Raw genomic sequence first — 21,009 nt, forward strand, 5'->3', positions numbered from 1 at the left:
TTTAGGTTTAATTAGGTCCCATTTGTTTATTTTTGTTTTTATATTCATTGCTCCAGGAGATTGCTCAAAAAAGATCTTGCTGCATTTTATGTCAAAGAGTGTCCTGCCTGTATTTTCTTCCAAGAGTTTTATAGTGACTGAGTTCCCTTTAGGCCTTTAATCCATTTTGAGTTTTATTTTTGTATATGTTGTTAGGGAATGCTCTAATTTCATTCTTCTACATGTAGCTGTCCAGTTTTTGCAGCACCACTTATTGAAGAGATTGTATCTTGTCCACTGTATATTCTTGTCTCTTTGTCATAGGTTAGGTGATTGTAGGTGTGTTGGTTCATCTCTGGGCTTTCTGTCCTATTCCATTGATTTGCATCTGTGTGTGTGTGCATGCGCACTCACGTGTGCACGCGCGTGTCAGTACCACACTGTCTTGATTTCTCTAGCTTTGTAGTATAATCTGAAGTTGTGGAGCCTGATTCCTCCAGCTCTGTTTTTATTTCTCAGGATTGCTTTGACTGTTTGGAATCTTTTGTGTTTTGATACAAACTATAAAATTTTTTGTTCTGGTTTTTAAAAAAATGCCATTGGTAATTTGATAGGAATTGCACTGAATCTGGAGATTGCTTTGGATAGTATAGTCATTTTCACAATATTGATTCTTCCCATTATGCATATGGTATATTTCTCCAGCTGTTTGTGTCATCTTTGATTTCTTTCATCAGTATCTTATAGTTTTCTGTACAGGTCTTTTGACTCCTTAGGTAGATTTGTTCCTATGTAATTTATTATTTTGGTTGTAGTGGTAAATGTGGAGAAGGCAATGGCACCCCACTCCAGTACTCTTGCCTGGAAAATCCCATGGACGGAGGAGCCTGGTAGGCTACAGTCCGTGGGGTTGCTAAGAGTCAGGCATGACTGAGCAATTTGACTTTTCACTTTCCTGCATTGGAGAAGGAAATGGCAACCCACTCCAGTGTTCTTGCCTGGAGAATCCCAGGGACGGGGGAGCCTGGTGGGCTGCCGTCTATGGGGTCACACAGAGTCAGACATGACTGAAGCAACTTAGCAGCAGCAGCAGCAGTGGTAGATGAGATTGTTTCCTGAATTTTTCTTTCTAATCTTTAGTTGTTAGTATATAGTAATGCAAGAGATTTCATGTATTGAATTTTGTATCCTTCAACTTTACTGAATTCATTGGTTGGCTCTAATAGTTTCTGGTGGCATCTTTAGGATTTTTTTTTTAGGATTTTCATTGTATTGTACCATGTCATCTACAGACAGTGACAGTTTTACTTCTTTTCTAACGTGGATTCCTTTTATTTCTTTTTCTTTAATTGCTGTGGCCAGGACTTCCAAAACTGTTAAATAATAGTGGTGAGTGGGCACTCTTGTTTTTTTCCTTTCAAAGAGAAAACACTTTCTGTTTTTCACCATTGAGAATAGTGTTTGCTTTGGGTTTGTCACATTGTTGTTCAGTTGTTTAGTCATGCCCGACTCTGTGGTTTTTATTATGTTGAGATATGTTCCCTTTGTGCCCACTTTCTGGAGAGCTTTTTTTTTTTTTTTAATCGTAAATGGATATTGACTTTGTCAAAAGCTTTTTCTGCATCTGTTGAGATGATCATATGGTTTTTATTCTTCAGTTTTTTAATAGGGTGTCTTACATTGGTTGATTTGTATATATTAATGAATCTTTGCGTCCCTGGAATAAATACCACTTGATCATGGTGTATAATCCTTTTAAGGTGGGGTTGGATTCAGTTTGCTAGTATTTTGTTGAGGATTTTTTGTCTTTGTTTACCAGTGATACTGACCTGTAATTCTGATTTTGGTATTAGAGGATGGTGGCCTCATAGAATGAGCTTGGAGTGTTGCTCCCTCTGTAATTTTTTTTTTTTTTTTTAAGAAGGATTTGAGAAAGATAGGTCTTAGCTCTTCTGTGAATTGATAGAATTCAGCCATGAAGCCACCTGGTCCTGGACTTCTGTTTGTTGGAAGATTTTAAATCATAGTTTCAATTTTATTACCTGTGACTGTGCTGTTTATATTTTCTATTTCTTTCAGGTTCAGTCTTGAAGATTGTGTTTTTCTAAGAATTTGTACATTTCTTCCAGGTCGTCCATTTTATCGGCGTATAGTAGCTTGTAGTAGAACGTTTGTATTTCTGCAGTGTCAGTTGTAACTTCTTTTTCGTTTCTAACTTTATTGATTTGGGTCCTCTCTCTTTTTTTTTCTTGTTGAGGCTGGCTAAGGGCTTATCAATTTTGTTTATCCTCTCAAAACAGCAACTATTGTTTCCTTCATTCCTATTTCATTTATTTCTGCTCTGATTTTATGATTTCTTTCCTTCTACTAACTTTGGCTTTTGTTTTTCTCTCTCTAGTTGCTTTGGGTGTAAGATATGATGTTCATTTGAGATTTTTCTTGTTTCCTGAGGTAGGATTTTATTGCTTTAAACTTCTCTCTTAGAAGTGCTTCTGTGGCTTTCTACAGGTTTTAGGTCATTGTGTTTTCATTGTCATTTGTTTCTAGATTTTTTTTTTAATTTCCTCTTTGATTTCTTCATTGATCTCTTGGTTATTTAGTAGCATGTTGTCTAGTCTCCATGTGTTTGGTTTTTTTTTTTTGGCAGTTTTTTTTTTTTTTCATGTAACTGATTTCTGATCTCGTAGTGTTGTTTTCAGAAAAGATGCTTGATATTATTCCATTTCTTAAATTTTCCAAGGCTTGATTTATGATCCAAGATGTGATCTGTCATGGAGAATGTTCCATATGCACTTGAGAAGAAAATGTATTTTGCTGTTTTGAAATGCAATATTCTATTATAAGTATCAGTTAAGTGTGTGGAATAATTGTCAGTTAGGGCTTGTAGTTCCTTATTAATTTTCTGTCTGTATGATCTGTCCTTTGGTGTAAGTGGAGTGTTAACGTCCCCCACAATTTTTGTGTTACAGTCAGTTTCACCTTTTATAGCTGTTAGCGTTTGTCTGTTGTATTGAGGTGGCTCCTGTGTTGGATGCATAAATATTTACAGTTATGTCTTCTTGAATTTATCCCTTGATCATTATATACTGTCCTTATGTGTCTCTTTTAATACTCTATTTAAAGTCTATTTTGTCTAATATGAATATTGCTACTTTAGTGTTTTTTTTTTATTACCATTTGCATAATCTGTTTCCATCCCCTCACTTTCAGTTTGTATGTGTCCCTAGGTCTGAAGTGGGTCTCTTGTAGATGGCATGCATATAAGGTCTTGTTTTTGTATCCATTCAGCCAGTCTATCTTTTCGTTGAAGCAATTACTGCATTACATTTAAGGTAAGTATCAATATGTGTGTTCTTATTACCATTTTCTAAATGTTTTGGGTTTGTTTTGGTAGGTCTTTTTCTAGCCTTGTGTTTCTTTTTTAGAGTAGTTCCTTTTACATTTGTTGTAAATCTGGTTTGGTGGTAATGAGTTCTTTTAGCTTTTTCTTGTCTGTAAAGGTTTTGATTTCTTCACTGAACTTGAATGAGATCCTTGCTGGATAGAATAATATTAGTGGTAGCTCTTTCATTTTCATCAGTTTAAATGTATCCTTCCACTCCCTTATGGCCTGCAGAGTTTCCACTGAAAAATCAGCTAATAACCTTATGGGAATTCCCTTGTATGTTATTTGTTGCTTTTCTGTTGCTGCTTTCAGTTTTTTTTTCTTTGTATGTTGTTCTTGTTAGTTTGATTAATAGGTGTCTTGGTGTGTTTCTCCTTGGGTTTATCCTGTATGGGACTCTGAGCTTCCTAGATTTAGGTGACACTTTCCTTTCCCATATTAGGGAAGTTTTTGAGTATCGTCTCTTCAAATATTTTCTCAGGCTGTCTCTTTCTCTTTAATGTTGGTGCATTTAATGTTGTCCCAGAGGTCTGTGAGAATATCCTCATTTCTCTTCATTCTTTACTCTGCTCCATGGCAGTTATTGCTGCCATTCTGTCTTTCAGCTCCCTTATCTGTTCTTCTGCTTCATTTATTCTGCTACTGGTTCCTTCCAGTGTTTTTCACGTCATTTATTTTGTTGTTCATCATTGGTTGGTTGTTCTCTAGTTCTTCTAAGTCCTTGTTAAAGATTTCTTGTATCTTTTCTATCCATGCCTCCATTCTGCTATTGAGATCTTTGATCATCTTTACTCTCTTTATGCTTAATTCTTTTTTGGGTAGATTGCCTAACTTCTCTTAATTTATTTGATTTTGTGTGTTTTTACCTTGCTCCTTTGTCTGCAACCTCCTTCTCTGTTGTCTCATTTTGTCTAACTTGTGGTCTGTCCTTTTCACAGGGGCTTCAGGGCCATAGTTCCTCTTCTGTTGTTCTGCTCCCTGGTCAGTGAGGTTTGTCCAGGGGCTTGTGGAGGCTTCCTTGTGAAAGGGACTGGTGGATGGAGCTGTGTCTTTCCCCTCTGATGAACAGAGCTGTGTCAAGTTTTGGGGTGTGTGTTTTGGGGTGTCTCTGAGTTTATTACCACTTGAAGCAGCCTTCCTACTAATGGATGGGGCTTTGTTCCTGTCTTGCTGGTTGTTTGGCATGAGGTATCAGGCACTGTCACCTCTAGGCAGTTAGATGGAGACATGTCTTGGAGTCGAGATGGATACCTATGGGAGAGCTCATGCTGATTAATATTTTATGTGCCTGGGAATTCTCTGGCAGTCCACTATCCTGGACTTGGTGCTCCCACTCTGGAGGTCCAGGCCCAACCCCTGACTTGGGAATTAAGAACCCACAATCTGTGCAGCACAGCCAGAGAAAAAAGAAAATGAAGGAAAAGAACACAGACAAGGAAAACCCAAGACTGATAACAAAGCAAACAGAAACAAGTAAGAACAACACTAAGAAAGAAAACAAACAGACCAAACCCAACAGAAATGATGGAAAAAAAAAAAAAAAAAACAGAAACAAGGAAACAGAAAAAAAACAAAAACAAAAAGCCCCCAACAAACGAAATAACTTAAAAATGAGACTAGTCAATATATACTAAATTAACAAAAATAAAGAATAAAAAATAACACAAAAACAGAAGTAAGCTAAAGGTGAAGAAAACAGCAAACAGAGAGAATAAAAAAAGAGAAAAGGAAAGCACAAAATGAGAAAAAGTTAAAAATATAAAAGAAAAAATATACTAGAAGAAATAATAAAAACAACAGCTGAACAATAATGAATAATAGCAATTAGAATCTTTTTCCTGGGGCCTCTGCTATCAGTGTATTTGCTCCAACAGTGAACCACAGTCTACGCTGGAGGCCATCCAATAACTCTCTGTAGGTCTCTGGACCTGCTGTGGGCGCTCACTGTGATCTTGTTTAACTCCCACATGTACTTGCTCCCAAGTTTACTGCTGCCAAAGTTAGACTGGTCTGAGTTATGGGAACACTCGTCTATTTAGGTATTTCACAGAGGCAGGATATAGCAAGCAGGATCACAAGGATTTAATCTGCAGCTTGTGTAGCTGCATGGAGAGATTTCCTTTCGTTTTCATTAATCTTGCGGTCTTTGGGGCTTAGCTTTGGTTTTGGCCCCACTTCTGCATGTGCACCACTCTCAGGCATCTGTTCATTGATAACATATTTATAGAAAAAGTAAGAAATCAAGTGAGAGTATCTACTGAACCTAAGGAGAAAATTTCAAGCTATATATACATAAATGTATATGTGTGTGTGTATACACCCTATATAAAATTAGGCACTATATTACTATATATTGTAACATGTTACTAGTGTATATTTCATGTTTATTTGCTTTTTATAAGGTATAACCTTAGATACCAATTTGACATTCAGTTATTGAAAATTATTAATACCTACTGTTTTTCATCTAATTTTTTCTCTTGATTTCTGCTGTATATGCAGTAAAAGTATAAATACGTTTCAGGGGATGTAAATACGTGAAATAGCAGACACAGTAAATTACTCATTTCTAATCATAAATATTATGTATAACATGTTATACCATGCTTAGAGATATATTTGTCAGAAGTAATAATAAGTCATTTCCCTCAAATATTTGCAAATACAGTATTCTAGCCTTGTGTGGTACATATAGCATATATAATTTCAATTTTTTGGTTATAAAAAGTTACTTTTACTTTGAAATTGTCATGTACCAAAGGTTGCATAGCTAGTTTAGTGACATTGTTTGGGTCTAGGACCCGCGTTTTCCCACTTCACTTGTAATAGACCTTCTCAGTCAAATAACGCCTCAAAATTCGAAGCAAGTTATGAACAAAGAACAACTGGAAATTGCACAAGATGCTAATGTAGAAGGAACATTTCAGTAATGTTTAAAGTTCATGCTTGCTATCTTTCAGACTTTTAATTTTCTTTTAATTTTAAAAGTGGCCATTAGTTTTTGTTGTAATTTTTTTCTTTATCACAATAATGTTTATTTTATAAAAAATGAAAATAATCTTTAAAAAATGTCAACAGGTTATTTATTAGTTTCCTTAGCATGAGTATACAGTGCCTCTTTTATACCATACCTACAGAATTTAAAAAATACTAGAATTATATATTTTCTGCCCACAACAATATATTGTGGACATTTGCTGTAAAATGTTCAACCTTTTTAATGGCTGTGGTATTTTATTATATAAACAGGTCATTCCTATATGCTTGCATATATCTTCCCTCCACGTTTTCACTACTTTGGTTTCATTGGAATGAACATCCATATATGTATATATTTTTTGTCTTTGTCTTACTGTTTCCTTAGAATAAATTCTTAAAAGTAGAATGGTTTTTTCAAGCGAGGCTGAAAGTCTGATTTCTTTTTGAAATTTTTTTTTTAATGTTGGCCAACTTGTTTAAAGCCTTATGTCTTGAGGATCATTTTGGACTATTCATTTGCAAGAATAATAATAAATCTTCCTTGGGGCTTTCACTCTCCCTGATCACTTTACATTTTATCCTTAGGTGAGCACATTGTTTCCCACATGACTCCCCAAAGTGTATTTTTTGCTCTAAGGTCTGAGTCTTATATCTAGCTTCCTTTTTGACATTTTCAATATATGATACATGAATGTCTCAAGTTTATTATATCCAAAATTGAATTCCCTTCTTTTAACAAAGAAATGCATCATTAGAGATTTTCTCTTGATAGATACCTGTTTGTTTATTAAAAACGTTCAGTTGTTGATTGTACATAGTTACTTTTATTACAAAGTTTATTTTAGTAACTTCTGGAAAAAATTAATAAATAATTGATTTACCAGAATCACCAAAATTGGATGTTAGGATGAAGTCAAAAGTTGGTATCAAGAAAGGCCAGGTTTAAAAAGTAAAGATTACCTTCTGTTTCAAGTCCACACTCTTAAAATATTTATTTACTTAAGCAACAAATTTCTTTAAAATAGTAAATTGATTTTAAAAGACTGAACATGTGTAATCAGTGTTAGTATGAATTGGTCTGAATCTGAGTGCCAGAGTCCATGATATCTCTTAAATTAAGACGGCAGAGCTCATACTGGGAATTTTTTAAAAAATCTTTAAAAAAATTGTTACTGAGGTTTATTTGATTTAAAGTATTATATAATTTTCATGTGTACAGTACAATGATTCACAGTTTTTAAAGATTATATTCCAAGTTACCTATGGGGAATCTTTTTAAGAATGTAGTTACTGATTTTAACAAAAATGACTTAGGTTGGTGTAAATCCTTTTGGAGGAGGTCACCAGTACTTTTACCATAGTTTGGCCTCAGGCCAGACTACAGGGAGGTAGCACAGCCCCACCCATCAGCAGAAGATTGGATTAAAGATTTACTGAGCATGGCCCTGCCCAGCAGAGCAAGTCCCAGTTTCCCCCACAGCCAGTCCCTCCCATCGAGAAGCTTCCACAAGCCTCTTACCCTCATCCATCAGAGGGCAGACAAAATGAAAACCACAATCACAGAAAACTAACCAAATTGATTACATGGATCACAGCTTTGTGTAACTCAATGAAATATGAGCCATACCATGTAGGGTCACCGAAGATGGTCAGGTCATGGCAAAGAGTTCTGACCAAATGTGGTGTACTGGAGGATGGAATGGCAACCACTTCAGCATTCTTGCCTTGAGAACCCCATGAGCAGTATAAAAAGCCAAAAAGATATATTGAATGATGAACCCCCCCCTGTCGGTAAGGGTCCAATATGGTACTGGAGAAGAGTGGAGAAGTAGCTCCAGAAGGAATGAAGAGGCTGAGCCAAAGCAAAAACAGTGCCCAGTTGTGGATGTGACTGGTGGTGGAAGTAAATTCCAGAGCTGTAAAGAACAGTATTGCATAGGAACCTGTAATGTTAGATTTGTGGCTCAAGTTAAATTGGAAGTGGTCAAACAGGAGATGGCAGGAGTGAACGTAACACAGTATTTACCATTTTAACTATTCATAAGTTTTCAGTCCAGTGGCATTGCTAAGCAGTGATCACCACAGTGCATCTCCAGAACCCTTTCATCATCCAGTACTGACACTGTATCTATTAAACACTAACACCTCATTCGTTCTTCTGTTCCTTATCCCTTCTGTCTCTGAATTTGACTACTCTGGGAATATCATATAAGTGGAATTAAACAGTATTTGTCTGTCTGCAGCTGGCTTATTTCACTTAGTGAAATATTTTCAAGGTTTATCCTTGTTATAGTATGTGATAGGATTTCCTTTTTTAAGGCTGAAAAGGATTCCCTTGTGTGTGTGTGTGTGTGTGTGTGTGTGTATACAGACACCACATTAAGCTGCTTTGTTCATCTTCCAGTAGACATTTCGGTTGTTTCTATCTTTTGACTATTGTGAATAATGCTCCTGAGAACATTGGTGTGCAGATATGTTATTCAAGTTCTTGCTTTCAATTCTGTTGTGTGTATACCTCAAAGTAGGATTGTTGGATCAGTAGTGATTCTATATTAAGAGCCATACAGTTTTTCACAGCAACTGTACCATTTCAGATTCCCCAAAACAATGCATAAGGGTTCCAATTTTTCCACATCTACCTTAACACTGGTTTTCTGTTTTTTATTTTTTGTTTGTGTGATAAAATAGCTATCTAAATGGGTGCGAAGTGTTATCTCATGATATGCATTTGCCAAAAGATCAGTGATGTTGAACATCTTTTCATGTGCTTATTGGCCATTTGTGTATCTTTTTTAAAGAACTGTCTACTCAAGTCCTTTGCCTGTTTTTAAAATGGGCTCTTTTTGTGTGTGGAGTTTTAAGGATTCTTTACGTATTCTAGATATTAATCTCATATCAGATATGGGATATAAAATTATTTCCTCCCATTCTGTGGGTTGCTGTTTTTATTCTGTTGATAGCATCCACTGACACTTTTTGACATTTGACCATGCATGCATGGATTTATTTATGGGCTTTTTGTTCTGTTCCTTTGGTCTGTATGTCCTTATGCCAGTACTATACTGTCTTGATTATTGTAGCTTTGTGGAAAATTTGATGTTAGCCAGTATGACTTCCAGTTTCTTCCTTTTCAATATTGTTTTGGCTGCTTCTTGATATTACCTATGAATTTTTGGAATGTGTTTCCTATTTCTGCAAAAAAATCATTGGGGTTTTGATAGGGGTTGCGTTGAATTTGTAGATCACTTTGGGTATTATTGGTATGTTAACAAAACTAAGTCTTTCAATCTGTGAATGTGGGATTTTTTTTATTGTGTCTGTTTTCTTTGTTCTATCAGTCTTTTTTAGTTTTCAGTGTGTACTTCCTTGACTAAGTTTATTCCTGAATATTTTATTCTTTTTGGTGCTATTGTGCATGGAATGATTTTTATTTCAAACTGTTCAGTGTTAGTGTATAGAAATGCAGCTGATTTTTGTGTCTTGATTCGTATTGTACTTTTTTGATGAATTTATTGAGCAAGGTTTTTTGTGTAATCTTTTGTGAACTCTACATATATGATCATGTCATCTTCAAACAGATAATTAGGCTTTTTTCTTTCCAGTTTGGATGCTTTTTATCTGTTTTTCTTGATGTTTTGCTCTGGCTGGAACTTCTACTACATTATTGAATAGAAGTAGCAAAATTCGTTATCCTTGTCCTCTTCCTGAACTTAGAGGAAAAGCTTTCAGCCCTACACCATTGAGTATGGTGTAAGCTGTTGGAGCTTTCTCTTATATATTTTTATTATGTTGAGGTAGTTTCTTTCCATTCCTAGTAGGATTTTTTTTAATCATAAAATGATAGTGTGTTTTGTCAAATCCTTTTTCTGCATCAATTGAGATGATTATGTGATTTTTCTCCTTCCTTTTTTTTAATGTGGCATATCACATTGATTAATTTTAGTATGTTGAACTATTCTTGAATTCAAGCAATAGATCCCACTTCGTCTTGGTGTTCAATCCTTTTACTATGCTGCTGAATTCAGTTTCCTGGCATTTTGTTCAGGGTTTTTGCATCAGTGTTCATAGGGATATGGATCTATACTTTCCTTATAGTGTCTTTGGTTTATTATCAGGCAAAGTTGACCTTAGGAAATGTTTCTTCCTCTTCAGTTTTCAGGAAGAGTCTGAGAAGGATTGGTGTTGGTTCTTCTTTAAATCTTTGGTAGAACCCACCAGTGAAGCCATCAGGTTGAGTACTTTTCTTTATTAGAAGATTTTTGATTACTTATTTGGCCTTCTTACTAGTTGTAGGTCTATTCAGCTTTTCTTTCTTTCTTCTATTTAGGTTTTGTGTTTCTAGGAATTTGTGGATTTTATCTAGTTTATTCCATTTGTTGGTATACTTTTGTTATAGTAGTCTGCTACTGTCATATTTATTTCTGGTAAGTAATATTGTCTCCACTTTTATTTCTGATATTTTATTTGAGTCTTCTTTCAAAACCCATCTAGCTAAAGGTTTGTCCCTTTTTGTAACCTTTTTTCAAAACCAATTTTTGGTTTTATTGATTTTTTTTTTACTCTTCTTTTTCTATTCACTTTCTCTGTTCTGATGTTTACTATTTCTTCTATTAGCCTTGAGTTTTCAGAACAATTTGGGGGCACACTGCCTTAATTACTTTAGCTTTATAATAAGCCTGGTGAATCAGTGGTCCCTGACCTTCTTGACACCACAGACTGGTTTTGTGGAAGACAGTTTTTCCCCAGACCAGGGGGTGGGAGTTGGTTTTGGGATTATTCAGTTTCATTGCATTTACTGTGTACTTTATTTCATTATTACATTATGACATGTAATGAAGTAATTATACAGATCACCATAATGCAGAAGCAGTGGGAGCCCTGAACTTGGTTTCTTGCATCTAGACAGTCCCTTCTTGGGGTGATGGTATATTCAGTTTCCATAATCTCGTTTTGGTAGCTGTCACTGCAGAAAACCCCACTTTACAAAGAGAGGATGTTGGAAATGGAAGCAGGCTTTTCAGTACTTTTGTGGCAATCTCAGGATATGCTGCCTTGACTTTAATCCTGAACGTATGGAGATCTGAAGTTGTCTCAAACATACTTTAAAGGCCGCCATTATTTGCAGCATCAAGCAGTTGATGCCCTTCTAGCACAGACAAAGTCGATTCACCTGGCTTATTCACAAATGGGTCTTGGATCCGTTCCTTCCCAGTTCAGAGGTCTTTTGTGGTTGGGAAGTAAATCTGACTCTTTTGAAAGCTGACACAGGTGATCATGCACCAGCTGGCAGAAAGAAGACCCTGACTCAGTCTCTTTCAAAATCTCTGCTAATATTTGAAATATGTCAGAAACCCCAATGTTCACTCATTGACCCATAATTCCAGTTTGACTTTGAACACAGCCATTTTTTCTGCTGACTTGAACAGTCTTCTTTCTCTCCTGAAGTGACAGATTGAGTTCACTGAGCAGGTTTAATATGTCACACGAGTAAGCAAGGTTTGCGACCCAGTCTGTGTCACTGAAATGTGTTGCTAGTGGTGACTGTTTCTCCAAAAGAAATCTCTAGAGCAGCTCTCGTAACTCAAGAACTCTAGCCAGTAATCTACCTTTAGAAAGCTATCTGTGTATAAGAGAAGACATATGTGCTCTGTATTCATCTCCTCACACAGTTACGTGAACAGAGGTGAGTTAAGGCCATGTACTTTAATGTGGTTGATAATTTTAATCACATCCTACAAAACACTGTTAAGTTCAGGTGGCATTTTTTGGCTAGCCAGCATTTCTCTATGGATGACATAGTGTGTAGACTCACATTTGAAAGCAAGCTTTTTGACCTAACTAGTGAAACCATAAAGCCGTCCATTCCTGGCAGCTGCTCCATCCATATAAATACCGACAAAAAATGACCAGTTCTGTTTTCCTGATATGTAGTCATTTGAAGACTTGCAGCTGTGGTGTTGGTTGGCAACAAAAGTGCACATAATATATCCTCTTGCACATCCTCCTGAAAAATGTATTGCATGAAAACAAGCATTATTGTCTTGCTGTCAACACTAGTAGACTTGTCAACCTCAGTTGAGTACCACGTGACTCATTAACCATCCCTGACAACTGTGCCTCAGTATTCTTTGCTGTTTCATCAGTTTGTCTAGTTTTGGTGCTAGTCAAAAAAAAAGAACATGTTTTACCTTTTGAACTGCAGCCTCTGCTGAAAGTTCACGATGAATGTCCCCATCAGCAGGCAGGATCAACTCTTCACCATTAGTAAGGGGCTTCTTAGCTTTAGCAATGAGATAAACCATTAAGAATGATGGTCCTAGTGCAGACACATTTGAAGAAGTGGTGGCCTTCAATGATTGTTCCTGTTCTTTGTGTTCACAGTTTTTTTTTTTTGAAAAATTCTAGACTTGTCTTAATGCAGGGTGCTTGGTCTCTAGGAGGCAGAGCAGTTTGGGATGTTTCATGGCTTTGTTGTGTAGCCAGTTGCCACATACTATGCAAAGCAGGCTTGGAGAATGTCAATCACCTGTTGCAATGAAACCGTAATTTAAATAGGAGTCTTGGTATTTCCTTTTAAATGCAGTTTTCGTTTTGTTAACAGTCTTAGAATCTTCTGCTGTCTCATCACTAGATCTTTCCCCCTTTGCAAAGAGGCCTTCCAGTGATTTTTTTTTTGTACTCATTTTGGCTAGGATTAGCTAGTGGGCTTACCAAAACTATGACTGAGACAAGTGTGCAGTGCAGGAAAGAGATGCAGATGGAAGAGGTAGATAAAATAATGGGCAGGCCATGCACAGAGTAAAACAATATTGGATTCTGCCTTAAAGCCTGGTCCCAGATGCAGCTGTACAAGGAAGTACATCAACTCCCTTGCCATTGTATAGCCTGCCACCAGGAGCAGCTTGACTGTCACTTGCCACTCACTGATTGGGTTTTGATATGAATCTTCAAGAAGTTGATTTATTATGACTCTGCAGTCAAACCTCTCTGCTAATAATCTGCGTTTGCAGTCCCTCCGCAGTGCCTCAGCTCCACCTCAGATCATCAGGCTTTAGATTCTCATAAGGAGTGCACAGCCTAAGTCCCTTGTATGCACAGTTCACAGTAGGGTTTGCTCTCCTATGAGAAGCTAATGCTGCTTCCAATCTGACAGGAGGCAGAGCTCAGGTGGTAATGCGAGCAGTGAAGAGTGGCCGTGAATACACATGAAGCTTCACTGGCTTCCTCTCCACTCACCTCCTGTTGTGCGGCCCAGTTCTTAACAGGCCACAGACCAGTAGCAGTCTGTGACCCGGGGGTTGGGGACCACTGTGGTAAATGATGGTATGTGAGTCTTTAAGCTTTATCCTTCAAGGTAGCCTTCACTATTCTTATAATTTTGTATTTCCAAGTGAATTTTATATTAATATTGTCAGTTTCTGCATATGGTAAAAGAAAACCTGCTGGTATTTTGACTGGGATTGCGTGGAGTCTTAATTTGGGGAGAATTGACATCTTTACAGAATTGGAACTTCTGACAATCAGCAAACATTAATTTATCATTTAATGTATTTTAAATGTTTCTCAGGACCAAAATGTTTTGTTTGTTTTCTGTGTTTTGTTTTAGGTAAGTGAAATAATAGCATCTTTTATTTTTTTTTGCCACTGGGAACTCTTCAGTATGGAAGAAAAAATTGACAATGAAGGAAAGAAAAGAAGAATTGTTTGAGCCAAGATTTTAAAAAGAAGGAAGGCAGAGTATATGAGATAGATTCTGGTGGGTTGATAGTTGTGATAGCAGGAATTTGAAGAGTTTTTGTTCTGATTGCGTTTTTTGTTGTTGTTCCTGTCAATAGAGTAGGTAGCAAAGTCATTACCTGACAGTGAAGGTTAAGGAACAGTTTTGTAGATGTGAGGAGATATAATATGGTATTAAATAATCAGCTAGGAAATTGGGAAATAGAAGATTGCTAGGCAGTATGAAGGGAATATTTAAGGTCTGAGGTTCATGATCTTCATGAGTTTAGTCAGAGTAATTATAATTAGCATGGTTGTTTGTTTTTCAGCCATATTCAGCTACATGGGAGTAAGCTGTCCTTGCCAGGGGTGGGTTTTTCCCCAGGAAATATGGGCATAGGAGGGATAGTCGGAGCCAAAGGAGTAAGAATGTATGAAAATTAAACTGGGTAAGGAGCCATATCCACATAAAGTGGGTGAGGGACAGTGAAATGTGACAAGCTTAATAAATTGTAGGACCTACTGGGATCAAAAGATTGTTGGAGTTAGGTTATTCGAGTGTGTGAGCTGGACATAACAGCAGGTAGTGGTTAGAGTTATACATGCCAATTTAATTTCATGCTAATACATAATTTACTGTACTGTCACATTTTTTATTGTTTGTATGAATCTTCAGGAGATAAATGTATGTTATAGGACAGTCTAGTTTCTTTATGTAACACTTTTGGGACCAGATAGGTTTTGTATTGCTTCCTTTTTTACTCTATTACTCTTTTCAGAAGTTTATCAATTAATACCAGTTTTTCAAATAACTAACTTTTTGCTTTGTCGCTCTCTGTTGTATGTTTATTTTGTTTCATTACTTTTTGCTCTTACCTTTCAGTTCAGTTCAGTTCAGTCGCTCAGTCGTGTCCGACTCTTTGCAACCCCATGAATCGAAGCACGCCAGGCCTCCCTGTCCATCACCAGCTCCCGGAGTTCAAACTCAGGTCCATCGAGTCAGTGATGCCATCCAGCCATCTCATCCTCTGTCGTCCCCTTCTCCTCCTGCCCCCAATCCCTCTCAGCATCAGGGTCTTTTCCAATGAGTCAGCCTTTCACACGAGGTGGCCAAAGTATTGGAGTTTCAGCTTCAGCATCAGTCCTTCCAATGAACACCCAGGACTGATCTCCTTTAGGATGGACTGGTTGGATCTCCTTGCAGTCCAAGGGACTCTCAAGAGTCTTCTCCAACACCACAGTTCAAAATCATCAATTCTTCGGCACTTAGCTTTCTTCACAGTCCAACTCTCACATCCATACATGACCACTGGAAAAACCATAGCCTTGACTAGATGAACCTTTGTTGGCAAAGTAATGTCTCTGCTTTTGAATATGCTGTCTAGGTTGGTCATAACTTTCCTTCCAAGGAGTAAGCGTCTTTTAATTTCATGGCTGCAGTCACCATCTGCAGTGATTTTGGAGTCCCCCCCAAAATAAAGTCTGACACTGTTTCCACTGTTTCCCCATCTATTTCCCATGAAGTGATGGGACCAAATGCCACGATCTTAGTTTTCTGAATGTTGAGCTTTAAGCCAACTTTTTCACTCTCCTCTTTCACTTTCAAGAGGCTCTTTAGTTCCTCTTTACTTTCTGCCATAAGGGTGGTGTCATCTGCGTATCTGAGGTTATTGATATTTCTCCCAGCAATCTTGATTCCAGCTTGTGTTTCTTCCAGCCCAGCGTTTCTCATGATGTACTCTGTATAGAAGTTAAAGAAGCAGGGTGACAGTATACAGCCTTGACGTACTCCTTTTCCTATTTGGAACCAGTCTGTTGTTCCATGTCCAGTTCTAACTGTTGCTTCCTGACCTGCATATAGGTTTCTCAAGAGGCACGTCAGGTGGTCTGGTATATTCCATCTCTTTCAGAATTTTCCACACAGTCAAAGGCTTTGGCATAGTTAATAAAGCAGAAATAGATGTTTTTCTGGAACTCTCTTGCTTTTTTGATGATCCATCTCTTACCTTTACTTTATTATTTATTCTGTTTTGGAGTTCAGTTTTTTTTTTTTTTTTTTTGTACCTCTTTCAGATGGTTACTTAGAACAGTAGTTTTTGGCCTTTCTACTGAATATATATTTAAAGCCAAAAATTTTCTTCTTATTAAGAACAGTTTCAGCTGTATCCTATGCATTTTGATTGGAAGTATTTTAAAAACATTCCATTAAAAATTTGTTTTAGCTCTCCCTATGATTTCTCCTTTTACTCATGGGCTGTTTAGAGGTTTATTATTTAATGTTCATATATATAAGGATTTTCTTATATTGTTATTAATTCATGGCTTAATTTGTCTGAGATTACAGACATGCCTATCCTTTGAAATTTGTTAACACCTAGTTTTGCTCCAGTTTGTGGTCACTTTTGGTAAATGTTTTTTATGCATTTACCAAGAATGTTATTTTCTGCCTTTGTTAGGTATAGTTTCTATATGTCAGGTTGTTGTAAAGTGCAAATTTTTTCCTGTGTCTTCTGGTCTGCTTGTTCTTGTTTTGGTATGTTTGTTCCTTAAATTACTGAGAAAGCTGTGTTAAAATGCACTTGTTAGAATTGTGGACTTCACGTAGTTCTATTCACATTGACTTTATATAACATATCCTTGTTTATTAGTTTATTTAGAAAAAAATGGTTTTTACATCTACAAAATTTAGCAATATTTTAACAAATTAGTCTATGAGGAAGGTCACAAATTACCCTCCAAATGAAATTTCTTAAATATTAGAAGGACTTGTAGACATTTTGAAGCATCTGCTGAGTGTCACCAAAAGGAGAAGGGGATGACAGAGATGAGAGGGTTGGATAGCATCACCAACTCAATGGACATGAGTTTGAGCCAACTCCGGGAGATAGTGAAGGATAGGGAATCCTGGTGTGTTGCGGTCCATGGGGTCACAGAGGCAGACACGACTTAGCAACTGAACAACAATAAAACAAAAGGATTGTGCATCTCTAATGTTGCTGGCAGTAAGAAAGATAGTATGGCAGAATTAAATCAGGCTCAGGATGGTGAGTCTTTGAGCTGTTATCTGCCGTGTGTGTTTATCTTGAATAAATTTCTAGTTGCCTTGTATATTTGGCCCTTGATTTTGCGTAGATTTGTAGAATGCACCAAACATGTTGAGAAAAATGTTAAATTGTGTAGAAGGAAAGCAAACTTACTGCATGTGAAGTAATATAATGTGCATTTTACATAACCATGATAATTTACTATGATAAATGGATATTTTATATATTTGTGTGTGTTAGGCACTCAGTCATGTCCAACTTTATGTGACCCATGGACTGTAGCCCACCAGGCTCTTCTGTGCATGGGATTCTCCAGGCAAGAATACTAGAGTGGGTTGCCATTTCCTTCACTAGGGGATCTGCCTGACCCTGGGATTGAACCCAGGTCTCCTGCATTGCAGGCATATGCTTTACCATCTGAGCTATTAGGGAAGCCCAAAAGATGTACTTAAAGTTTAAATGAGAAGTGATTGGGGGGTTTTAGTTGATATGTTATATGATTTTTCATGCTTTTCAGGAAAAGATACCTGACTTTTGGTGTTATTAGGTACATTCAAATTTGGAATTGTGGTGCCTTCCTGGTAGATTGAACAATTATTATAATGAAGTATTCCACTATATTTTTACCCATGTATCTATATATATCTTCCTCATGCATTAAAGTTTTCTGTGATAGAGTATAGCCCCACAACCTTTCTTATGGTTTGTGTCTTACAAAATATATCTTTATTTATGCTTATTCTTTCCATAATCCCATATTTTAGATGTATTCTCTATAATCACCTTATAATTAGGTTTTTAAAAAATCTAATCTGGATTATTTATTGATCCTTCCCCCCCCCCCCTCTGTTATTAATAGCTTTGTTAGCTATACAGTTAGCCCTTCATATCCATGGACTTTGTACCTGTGGATTCAATCAACTATGGATTGAAGATATCCCAGAAAAAATTCCAGAAAAATCCTCAAAGCAAAACTTGAATTTACCGCATGCCAGAAACTATTTAATAGCATTTACATTTAATAGATTTTATAAGTAAAATAAGAGTGACTTAAAGTATATGGGAGGATGTGTGGTTTTTATGCAAATGCTATGCCATTGAAGTCGCTCAGTTCTGTCAGACTCTTTGCGATCCCATGGACTGTACCCTACCAGGCTCCTCAGTCCATGGGATTTTCCAGGCAAGAATACTGGAGTGGGTTGCCATTTCCTTCTCCAGGGGATCTTCCCTACCCAGGAATCGAAACCAGGATAAGAGACTTTAGCAACTTCAAATAAAGAAGACTGGAATGCGTGAATTGAACTCAGATGACCATTATATCTACTACTCTGGGCAGAAATCCCTTAGAAGAAATGGAGTAGCCATCATGGTTGACAAAAGAGTCCGAAATGCAGTACTTGGATGCAGTCTCAAAAACGACAGAATGATCTCTGTTCTTTTCCAAGGCAAACCATTCAGTATCACGGTAATCCAAGCCTATGCCCCAACCAGTAGCGCTGAAGAAGCTGAAATTGAACAGTTCTATGAAGACCTACAAGACCTTTTAGAACTAACACCCATAAAAGATGTCCTTTTCATTATAGGGGACTGGAATGCAAAAGTAGGAAGTCAAGAAACACCTGGGGTAACAGGCAAATTTGGCCTTAGAATACGGAATGAAGCAGGGCAAAGGCTAATAGAGTTTGCCAAAAGAACGCACTGGTCATAACAAACACCCTCTTCCAGCAACACGAGAAGACTCTACACATGGACATCACCAGATGGTCAACACCAAAATCAGACTGATTATATTCTTTGCAGCCAAAGATGGAGAAGCTCTATACAGTCAGCAAAAAGAAGACCAGGAGCTGACTGTGGCTCAGATCATGAACTCCTTATTGCCAAATTCAGACTGAAATTGAAGAAAGTAGGGAAGACCACTAGATCATTCAGGTATGACCTAAATCAAATCCCTTATGATTATACAGTGGAAGTGAGAAATAGATTTAAGGGACTAGATCTGATAGAGTGCCTGATGAACTATGGATGGAGGTTTGCGACATTATACAGGAGATGGGGATCAAGACCATCCCCATGGAAAAGAAATGCAAAAAAGCAAAATGGCTGTCTGAGGAGGCCTTACAAATAGCTGTGAAAAGAAGAGAAGCAAAATGCAAGGGAGAAAGGAATGATATAAGCATCTGAATGCAGAGTTCCAGAGAATAGCAAGAAGAGATAAGAAAGCCTTCCTCAGCGAACAGTGCAAAGAAATAGAGGAAAACAACAGAATGGGAAAGACTAGAGATCTCTTCAAGAATATTAGAGATATCAAGGGAACATTTCATGCAAAGATGGGCTTGATAAAGGACAGAAATGGTATGGACCTAACAGAAGCAGAAGATATTAAGAAGAGGCGGCAAGAATACACAGAAGAACTGTACAAAAAAGATTTTCACGACCCAGATAATAATGATGGTGTGGATCACTCACCTAGAGCCAAACATCCTGGAATGTGAAGTCAAGTGGGCCTTAGAAAGCATCACTATGAACAAAGCTAGTGGAGGTGATGGAATTCCAGTTGAGCTATTTCAAATCCTGAAAGATGATGCTTTGAAAGTGCTGCACTCAATATGCCAGCAAATTTGGAAAACTCAGCAGTGGCCACAGGACTGGAAAAGGTCAGTTTTCATTCCAATCCCAAAGAAAGGCAATGCCGAAGAATGCTCAAACTACCACACAATTGCACTCATCTCCCAAACTAGTAAAGTAATGCTCAAAATTCCCCAAGCTAGGCTTCAGCAATATGTGAACCATGAACTTCCAGATGTTCAAGCTGGTTTTAGAAAAGGCAGAGGAACCAGAGACCAAATTGCCAACATCCACTGGATCATCGAAAAAGCAAGAGAGTTCCAGAAAAACATCTATTTTTGCTTCATTGACTATGCCAAAGCCTTTGACTGTGTGGATCACAATAAACTGTGGAAAATTCTGAAAGAGATGGAAATACCAGACCACCTGACCTGCCTCTTGAGAAACCTATATGCAGGTCAGGAAGCAACAGTTAGAACTGGACATGGAACAACAGACTGGTTCCAAATAGGAAAAGGAGTACGTCAAGGCTGTATATTGTCACTCTGCTTATTTAACTTCTATGCAGAGTACATCATGAGAAACGCTGGGCTGGAAGAAGCACAAGCTGGAATCAAGATTGCTGGGAGAAATATCAATCACCTCAGATATGCAGATGACACCATCCTTATGGCAGAAAGTGAAGAGGAACTCAAAAGCCTCTTGATGCAAGTGAAAGAGGAGAGTGAAAAAGTTGGCTTAAAGCTCAACATTCAGAAAACTAAGATCGTGGCATCTGGTCCCATCACTTCATGGGAAATAGATGGGGAAACAGTGGAAACAGTGTCAGACTTTATTTTGGGGGGGGCTCCAAAATCACTGCAGATGGTGACCGCAGCCATGAAATTAAAAGACGCTTACTCCTTGGAAGGAAAGTTATGACTAACCTAGACAGCATATTGAAAGTCAGAGACATTACTTTGCCAACAAAGGTCCGACTAGTCAAGGCTCTGGTTTTTCCAGTGGTCCTGTATGAATGTGAGAGTTGGACTGTGAAGAGCTGAGCACCGAAGAATTGATGCTTTTGAACTGTTGTGTTGGAGAAGACTTTTGAGAGTCCTTAGGACTGCAAGGAGATCCAATCAGTCCATTCTAAAGGAGATCAGTCCTGGATGTTCATTGGAAGGACTGATGGTAAAGCTGAAACTCCCATTGTTTGGCCACCTCATGGGAAGGGTTGACTCTTTGGAAAAGACCCTGATGCTGGGAGGGATTGGGGCAGGAGGAGAAGGGGACGACAGAGGATGAGATGGCTGGATGGCATCACCGACTCTATGGACAGGAGTTTGAGTAAACTCC

At 37.5% G+C, this 21,009-nt stretch overlaps 1 protein-coding gene across 12 annotated transcripts in view; it reads left to right on the forward strand.

Annotated features, from left to right (window-relative positions):
- The window catches only part of MEF2A (myocyte enhancer factor 2A), a 169,211-nt gene that overhangs the window by 60,106 nt on the left and 88,096 nt on the right, over positions 1-21,009 (forward strand). The window contains exon 3 of one of the 12 annotated variants that reach the window (XM_044933090.2): positions 13,950-14,099. The exons of 10 other annotated variants lie outside the window; for them this stretch is intronic. The gene's annotated coding sequence lies outside the window, so the exon portion shown is untranslated. Of the gene's footprint in view, positions 1-3,219; positions 3,312-13,949; positions 14,100-21,009 lie in introns of those variants that run through there. One more of the 12 variants, XM_044933093.2, reaches the window with a different exon arrangement.

The sequence above is a fragment of the Bubalus bubalis genome, chromosome 20, assembly GCF_019923935.1.
Source record: "Bubalus bubalis isolate 160015118507 breed Murrah chromosome 20, NDDB_SH_1, whole genome shotgun sequence".
In the NCBI taxonomy this organism is placed as follows: domain Eukaryota; kingdom Metazoa; phylum Chordata; class Mammalia; order Artiodactyla; family Bovidae; genus Bubalus; species Bubalus bubalis.